Source organism: Pollachius pollachius (genome assembly GCF_949987615.1).
Source record: "Pollachius pollachius genome assembly, chromosome: 6".
NCBI classification, from domain to species: Eukaryota; Metazoa; Chordata; class Actinopteri; order Gadiformes; family Gadidae; genus Pollachius; species Pollachius pollachius.
In genome coordinates, this window is record NC_136939.1 from 9720094 (window position 1) to 9729981 (window position 9888).

Consider the following 9888-nt stretch of genomic DNA (forward strand, 5'->3'; position numbering starts at 1 on the left):
AAATTTATCTTTTCATAAAAATTGTTCTCAATGTATACTATACTTTTTACAGTCCCATTGTAGCTGTTCACTGTCTCTTCCTTCCTCCAGATTCTATATCTTTCCTCCTTCCTCTGGGATAGAAAAAGAGGCTTCAGCTAACACCTAGAGCAGCCCAGGCCACGGGGAAAGGTTGGAGGGTGTGGGAGGGGGCAATCTGCTACTCAAAATCTGCTACTCGTTTGATACGATACAACAAATCTTCGATAGTAAAGATAACTAACAGATTTATCACTGGCCAACTGAAATCGGCTTTAGAGAGACTTTACATGGAACACATTTACATAACACATGACTTTACATCAGCACGTTATTGATTTTAAAACCATTGGTGCTGCAGAGCTTATAAGAAATTATATCACAATCGTTGGTTAGTTAGTTCTTATTCACCACATAGGGCCTACGGTTTATAGAAAATATAAATACAGCGGGCCAGAAAAGAGTGGCCATGATTTGTTTTGATCACGCCTGGGCCCCAGAGCTCTGGCCACGGCTGCCCCCCCTCTCGGTGTCCGTGGCTGGACTCTTCACACGGACGCCAAGAAGAGAGCTGCAGCCGGGGGTACTTCCAGATCATAGAGAGAGAGAGAGAGTTTGGTCTGTAAGCGGGCAGGTTAAGACAGTTCTGAGCTGACCTCCAGCAATGAGGATCCATTTGGATTAAACAAATGACGAGAAGTTCAGAGCTTGTAGCTTATGAATATTCATGAGGAGGATACCTTCCCCCAACCCCTTCCTAAATGCGCATCCCTACTGCTCCTGGCTCTATGGCAGACATTAGCTCAGTCTCTCCTCATATCCCTGAAATGATAAGTACCTTTTTAGCATTAGAAAGAAGAGGAAAGGATTGTTGCCTTTGAGCTGAAAGGGTTCCGGCTAACACAAGAATCTGCTCTCTCATACTCATCCCAAAACAAAGAAACAGGGACACTTTCTCATGTAGGACTTTGACCCAGCACCACACCCCCTCCCTGAAGTGTCTACCCTTGGTGTTTATTGCCATGTCTTGTGAAAAGATTTTCGTAGCAAAAAAATGCAACAACCCACATATCAATAAATAGGACCAGGCGACGGGCCCCTGCATGGCCTTTAAACGGTTGCTGCCAAACTGGGAAGCTCAGGAAGGCGATATGTTTGCTCTCTGAGCAGAAGTCCAATGCAGGCTTGTTGTGTTAGCACCATCTCATTGGCTGATTGCGGTGGATGTCTGGCAGGAACCACACAGGGGTTTGATGATTGGGGGGGGGGGGGGGGTCTGACCTTAATGTTGCCCCCACCACCACCACCACCAGTTCAGAGAGGACGCCGTACACACACGGCCCATGGGGGATGAATGAGACTATTATTAATGATTCCGTACAGCGCTAAGCTGAGCCATAAATATCCTCTGACTGACTGACGGATTCCGACCAGATAAACAGCCACGGTGGCCAGGTGGTGAACTGCAGGAATTTTGTGTGTGTTTCTTCTCTGGTTAAAGTTATTATTACATTCAACCTTTCCCCCCTATTCGGCAGATCCGACTACTACGTGTACATCCACTGCTTTCACCAATGACCACAGCACAAATAAATAAAAAGATAAAAACGTCATGTCACTTTTGTTTTGTGACATCAAGGAGTGTCAAACATGAGTGAAACAGAAGCGATAGAGACCAGGTAGGAACAGACACGCTGTCTACCTTGAGAAGCAACAACATCCTGTGTACTCGGGATGCACTTTGGACCACAGGACGACCCCAACCACCCAACATGAAGTCTCTTCTGTCTGGCGTACGCGTCCCGAGACCAAAGAGAAACAAAGGGCTTTCAGTCTCAGCGGCCGGCCGGCCGTCACGGCCAGATATTTCAGGGCTGTGTGTGTGTTTTCCATCCTGTAATTAGGTGACTTATTTGGCAGCTTCCCTGTAGCTACATACGGTATTATCTCCTTGGTCGGGTTATAGAGTTCTCTCGTACAGCATAATGAAACCCATCACCTTTCATAATATTATTCAGAGGTGCAGGTATATATCTATGAAGGATTTCCTTGTTTTTCACCGACGGCAGCCAGTAGAAGTTCGCCGGTTAGCCATTCCATTGGGAGCGGAGGGGGTGTTTGACCATTTACATAATCCTCTGATTTCCGAGCCCTGATACAAAAATAACCGGCCAAACGACGTCCGTGAAATTTGTACGCTAACAGGGAGTTAGTGTTGATGTGCTGGACCACGCCGGCCCCGGCCCCGGCTCCAGTTGTGATTTTCCCACCCACCGAGGCAAACAGCGAGGGCAGGGGGAACATCAAAGCTCTGAGACGTCCTCTGGCAGCCGAGGGCGTTAAGTATGTAGGACACACGTCAAACTCAAATGTCAGATTTGAGCTCTGCATCTCCCTCAACGCCCGTTATGACTCACTTACTGCGGCACGCTTTTACTATTGAATCAGGAGTCAATCAACACTCTTAATGCCTTTTATATCTGAACTGGATTTTTTTATTATTGGACCTCATAATGGTAATATTTGTTAATTGTCTTTCAAAATGTATTCCTGACTTTGTAAAGTACTCTGAATGACCTTTGTGTTTTGAAGGTCCTCAACTTGCCTTGCTTTTCTTTGACTTGCCTGACAAGCCTTGTAACACGTTACAATATGCACACCATAATTCACCATTAATTAAAGAAATATCAAGCTGCAGCAAGCATTATTATATAGTGTTCGCTCAGGAGTTACGCTTAGAGTTATTTAACCCTAACCCTATTAAATAAAAACATAAATAACTTTGTTAACTTGAACACAACACGAACACCATTAATATATGATTACTACACAATTTATCCATTAATTACCCTGAAACGTTAACTAAGTGTTAATTAATGTACCCTTAATTTAAAGTGTTACAGAGTATGTTCTTAATAAAAAACAAAAATAAACATTTCTCAGCATATAAATTGGGCCTATTCAGCACAATGACGACAGCAGACATGTTAAGCTCCACCGAAGACACAACACCAACACACAACACCCTCCGTGTTGACACAGATCAACCTCCAGCGCGGGCCCTTCTTGGGGCGGTCCAAGTTAAACATGAGGTTGGTATATTTAAAATCGCTCAAACCTCAGCTTCAATAGACCTTGAACTGCGAAACGGCTTAGCGGGGCCGCATTCTGCGTTAGGAATCAAACACACAAACAGCGCTCTATACCCTTTACACACACTGTCCCCGGGGCCCTCGTCCCTGACCCGCCCCGGGACCATCACAGTTTTTAATAAGCGTGAGAAGAGCAAGCATGTGGGCCAGCCCAAGTCTAAACATTGGTACAGCGTGCAGAAAAACCCAGTGGTTTCTCCCGGTGGTTAACGGGTAGAAGGCCTTCACTTTTATTTTCAGCCACCTTGTGCCGGTGGCTTTCCGTGGTGCACACTGGGAGCATTTAGAAGCGCTACCCAGGACTCCTAAGTCCCATTGTGTGTGTGTCAGTGTGTGTGTCAGTGCGTATTTTGGAAAGAGCTGTGCCTCATCCGGAGGGAACAGAACACCTGTCCAGCGGTGTCGCTGCGGGCCCTTACCTACCACCGTTGTTTTGAGCTTGACATCATGGTCTAATAAGTTCGCTCTGCTGAACCACATAGGGATCACAACAGGATCAAGCAATTTCAGCCGATTCTACAATTGACTCATTGAGTTTACTGTTGGACCGCAAACTTTAGTCTTGGAGAGGGAATGCTTCATTAAAGCCTTTGGAGGTAATATTTTAGTTAAGAGCTGTAATTTGACTGTAATTTCTTATTTGCCATAGCAATCAGTCAGCTATTAGAAGGTGAAATGCCCTGTAAGAACGTTTGATTTGAGTTGCCTGAGCCTGCCTCTGTATGAGACACTTTGGATTTAAGACCGCACCCAGCTAATTTCTGACCAATCAGGGCATCTCTTTTATTATTGGTTCGGGCAATCAATCTTGTCTGTCAATTCCAGGTGCGTGAGAAGCAGCACTTCTGACGGCAGGCCGAAAGGTAGCTGAGAGGGAGGGATGTCCTCTCTCACACACCCACATACACACACGCACACACAGGCAGACACACTCACCGAGAAGGTGAGTGTGTGTGCATGTGTGTGTGTGTCTCTCCCCTTGTTCCTGGACTTCCTGCAGAGTGTTTTTCGGCGCGTGATCGCGAGCATTAAGTCTCCTCTTACATCTATTTATTCCTGCCTAAAAGCTCCACCGTGTGAACCAAAGTCATTCCATCGTTACACAATTAGTGTACACATATTGTTTATTTCTTTGTGAACGTGAGATGAGCAAATTTCAAATGTTGCCGTGTAATTGTTTATACGGTCTCTTGTGGCGCTGCCAAATAACACAACGGCGTCTCATTAGATGGCTTTCTTTGGACCCGACTGCAGAATACCAGGGTTCTAAATGACTGCTAAATGTTTAGGAAAGGATTCCCCCGTGTGCCAGATTCAAGGGACTTAAAGAGTATCGGATTGAGCCGGTTATCCATCAGCACAGAGTCTTTAACACAGGCAAAAGCGCCAGATGGGCCAAAGCATCTTAATTGCCATTAATTAATAACAGTGAGCGCGTGGTTCCGGCTGTCCGCTATGAGGCAATACAGTTCGCTCAGAGTAGCTCAGCGACGCGCCATTTGCTATAAATTGCCCTTATAAAAAAAAAAACACACACAAAGCCTTGGGTAATGACCTCATCCAGCCGTACACATGTGATGGATTCACTCCCGTCCAATAAGCAGAGGATATAGGCCAGGGATCCAATGCGAAAACAACGTTCCATATTTTTTCTTTTATTGATTCCATAAATATAAGTTCTCCTTTTTTATTGTTTGCAGTCCCCTCCCCAGCCGGATCCGTAATGTGTTCCAGTATTTTCCCCTCCCCTGATGTTTGCTTTCTGTTAGCGTGCAGCACAAAGTAACCGGGGTCCCTCATCATTTCCTCATGCGGGCCCCAGACATGGCGGATCGCCCGGTCAGACGAACGGTCGCGCGGGGAGGATGTCATGGGGATACGGTAGCTCACCCCCCCGGTTAGTATTAGCCAGCAGCACCCCAGCCACTGGTCACTCTCACGGATCTGTGTTTATCCTTCCATTAAGCACATCTCCTCTCCCAACCCCCCCCCCCCCTCCCCCGTCCCCCCCCCCCCCCCCCCCGTCCCCTGACAGATCTCTCTCAAGCTTCAGCTTTATATATATATATTAGGCTTTTCTCCAGACTTTACCAGGGTGGAGACTGTAAAATAGAAAACAGACCCATTACTCCTCCAACAAACAAAGCCTCTGTGTGTTTGTGTTTTTGTGTGCGTGTGTTTCTGTGTGTGTGTGTGTGTGTTGAAAGCCTAAAACGGTTATGTCGACGCGGCTCCTTGTTCCACCACCTCTTCATTCGGGTGGTGTAAAGGGAGTGTGTTCAATGAAGGTTCAAGAGAAGAGAGGAAAATTGGCCAGGGCCTGGTGTTGTCGTGAGTGCGAGAAGTTTGTCCGACGCAACTGAGCTGGAACGTATGCAACCATGAAAGTTTACCTCGCTGTCCATCTACAATTGTCGCTTTGTGTACTTGCGTTTGTTTGAAGGTTGACTTCAAATGAGAGTGTCTGGTGCTGCTGGATTTTGACGTCCGTGTAAAGGCTTCAAAGGGGATATCTGACATCAGACTCTGTTTCTTTGTCGCAGAGCAGCATTTCAATGACTTCTCAACCTTGGGTTGTCTGATGGATGGATTCATTAAAGTGAGATCCAAAATAGAAAAACAATAAGTAGCAGGATTTATATGAAAAGAAAACGACACACCGCAATCATAGGGGATACAAAAAGGTCATTGAAAAAGCGCTTTCTTATGTGCACGGAAATTCCTTTTCTTCAGACTCATCAAAATGCAGCTTTTCAAAAAACACGCAGACTTCTCAAAAACAAAAGCAACTGTTTACATATAACTGACACTGTCATTCTTAAAGAATACCCACAATCAATAGCAGACCGGCGGCAGACCTCAGTCATACCACCCACCACTGTCAGAAGCACATGACGTCAATTGACAGAGTTCGTATTGGAAGTCGCCTTTTGGCAAACATTTTCAGCCCAACGGAAAGAACTATTGCAATGGCCCATGTTTGACCAGCGATGCTGGCATCACAGGAAATGTAGAAGGATTCTATCATTATTTCAAAGTAAAATGGACTTCCAAGTAAATAAAGAAATTCCTTTCAATAACTTTTCCAGAAAATTGTATTACCACAAAGGAAAGCCATTAATAAAACATACCAGCCATTTTAACAGAACACCGGATCTAAGCGTTGATTACTCTAATTGATCTTTTATTTTTTTTACTTGTAAAACAAAACCCTTCCCAGGAACAAATAGCTTACAGGGGAGTTTCACTTCATGTTGTGAATTAGCAAACTGCTTCTTAGCGGGACCAGATAATCCCATGCCGTGCTCTCATTAACCTCAGCAGGGTCCATTGTGAAGGTACTCCACGGTCCACAGGGGGACATCTCTCCGGTCCGCAGGAGCTCCTCTGGGTGTAATCCATTTGTAGCCCCAGCAGCAGATTAGGTACAACAAGTCTTAGAACTACAGTCTAAAGGTGGCGGCGGTGGTGGCAGTGGTGGTGGTGGGGGCTAACGACCGCGCTCCCAGCAGGTACCCCTAGCTAACCAATCCATTTCCCTGCAATGAAAGCCTGGCTTACGGCCCTGTGGCTCCCTGGGGCTTCAAAGAGACATGGGGAGCAAGAGGGTGAGATAAAGAGAGAGGGAGAGAGAAGGAGATGGGTGAGAGAGAGATGGAGAGAGAGAGAGAGTGAGGCAGAGAATCTATGGGATATGGGAGAGAGAGACACAGTGCCAGAATACTCCCCAGGATCACATTCAGTGCCGGGACCGGTCGGGCCAGGACACTCCTGTCTCACCCAGGATAAACCCATCTCAACACCCCCAAGCCGACACCCCATCACCCCTTCCACTTCCATCCGCTTCCACCTGTATAGCTGGAGCCCCCCAGTGGCTACGCAGCCATGAGGGGGCTGCAGCAACAGTTCCCATTGAGTAGGACTGGGAAGGGAAGGGTGGGGCTGAAAATAGGGGGTTGGGGGGGTGTAGGAGAGGAGGGAGTTCAAGGAGTGGAGGTCGCGTGGCTTTATTGATGTAGCCGACCCCTCCGACCTCGCGTCTTGGCAGAAGGGTCAGGCGCCATTCAGCCCCGGGGCAGTTTGTGTCCACGCTCTGACCTGAAGCCAAAGCCCTGCCAGAAGTCTTTAGAGCAAGCCCCTTCTTGTAGTGTTCAGCCGGGGGGAAGGCGCACCACGCAGTCCGACACATGACATACAGCCCGCCCCCCCCCCCCCCCCCCGGTCCAGCGGCCCATTCTCCTCCGGGGGACAATGCCACCAGGTTCGGGGAGAGAAGGGGGGAATGCTGAACGGACAATGTGCCTGTAGGGGGGGACTCTCCTTTTATTGCAGCACAGTTCATGTGGTCGCCCAGCGCTGGTTAATTCACCGGCAACATTCCCCCCGGATGTTTCGGATTAAGTCGTCACTTGGAACGAGTTCATCTGAACTCAGTTGGTGTTGCCATTACTTTTAACTATTTGGATTTAATTGTCAGGTGAACACAGGCCACTTAGTTGTGGAATGACTGCCTGACGTCATACTGTATATATGCATTAAGTGCATGCAAATAAAAACAGAGAGATACTGTTTGGAAGGAATGTTTGATTGTTGATTATTTTAATTTAAATGACCATAAGCCATACACTAACACACAATAACCATAAACTTTAACCACATACACAATCATATCAACAGTTGCCAAACCGTTTTTGTTAAAGACAGTTCAATGTTGCAACCTTTCCCATGTCCTGAGAGAGAGCTTGGCTTGTCGTGCTCGGAACAACATTCTTCTCCGGCGTTATTTATGACTCATCGTATATCAGGCTCAATTAGGAATCGTAAATTCACCAGAATGACACTGATTGGTTTCGCTGGGACCCGGCTAAGTGATGCACTCATGCCTCGGGCAAGAGATCAGAACCTTTTAATACCAGGCTTGTGTGTTCCCGTGGACACAGGGCCTACTTTGACTAGATAACACGCAACCCGGCAACACAAGACACACGACACATGGACACAAAACACTCCGTCATTTGTCAAGGGGGGGATGAAGTCACAACAGCCCCGGGGAGGGGTCACACTTTGATAGAGGTTGCCAAGCATCCCCGTAGTGCCGGAATGTTCCACACCAACCCCTTCCACCCTGCCAATATCTGATTTCAAAATAGCCCCGAAATCCATTTATTTCCCTGACACACTTTTAAAAGTTTTGGCTGGCCAGCAAGAATCTATGTGCTATAGCTACGCCAGGGTCTGGTAGTTTGGCTCTGTCATCGTCCGTTTGGAGTAAGCGTATGCCTTTGTTGTCATGGGTCACCCCTGATCTGAAGCAGCTCATTCCTCCTACCAGGGGAGGGGGAGATCCCAGGTCATAGCAACACCTTATCACACTGCGGAGGAAAGACCGCAGGGATTAGTTACAGGCACATAAGAAAGTAAGAGAGAGCCGTAGACACAGAGATAACAAATGATCGTGGTAGGAGGGGAGGGGCAAGCCTGGAAAGAGAGAGATCAGGATCTGATCCATGCCATAGACATGTCTTTGACTTGGAGATGTTCCCACAGAGATAGGTGAATGCATCCAAACTGTATAGGGAGGAACCTTATGGACTACAAGTGGACGGAGAGCAACCTTTCTAGGCTCGGTTCAGGAACAGAGGAAGCCATGGAAGAACATAACAAAAAGATCCCAGAGTGTGGAAATGTTTGAGTCTTCTGTCTGACATAATTAAACACCTGCTAAACGTGTCTATGACCAGATGTCTACCATTTCACCGTATCTCTGTTTACGGAGGGGATAGAATAGCCCGCTGATGACCCGGCGCTTTCATCAGCGCTGTCTAAACAGCGTGTTGCTGAAGCGCCGCGTCTGATTGGCCTGACCCGGCCTGTCAACAGCCCCCCCGTTGACCACAGAACACAGGGATAGGTTGTTGACTTTGTAACGGAGAAAACGGCGACTCTTGAACGGAATACGGTCTGTTGGAGAAATGCTCAGTCTGGCACACTGCACAAGTGTCGACTGAAAGAGCACAGGATCCACCTATATTACTTTATAATAACAGCAATAAACGACCGGATGGGGAGACCTGTGTTTGAGAATAACGCCTTGGTTGCTTACCACTGCCAGAGTACCAATGTGCTAACCACAACCAACTGTTAAAAGGGTCCTGTTATCCAGAAATATAGTGCGCACTTAAGAGTGTTACTGACCAATCAGGATCAAGTATTCAACCACACTGTGGTTTAAAATACTTAATAACACATTCTTGTCTACTCCATTGGAATGCATCACGAGACAGAGGTGTGTGTATGTGTGCGTGTAAGGGGGTTGTGGGCGGGGCTAGAGGTCATTAGCCTCTCTCCATGGGGGGGCTCCACACTGGGCTAACACTAACCTTGACCTGTAGGGCGAGTTCCAATAGTAGGATGAGTTTTATCCACCACACCAGCTAACCAGGGAGAGAGGCGGGGGGGGGAGAGAGAGCAAGAGAGAGAGAGAGAGAGAGAGAGACACACACTCACATCACCCCTTCAGGGGCCGTTTTATTGGAGCCACGGACTCTAATAAAATGCATTTGTGTCCGCGGCTGCCCCGCCGTCGCCTCTTCATCTCAGGGCTCAAAGACTCAGTCTGTCCATCAATGCTTGGCTGTGTGGGCCTCCAGGAGACGCTGAGATAAAGCCCTCTGGCTGCTCTCTCCCTTCTTTATCTGGAGGGAGAGATGAAGGAAGG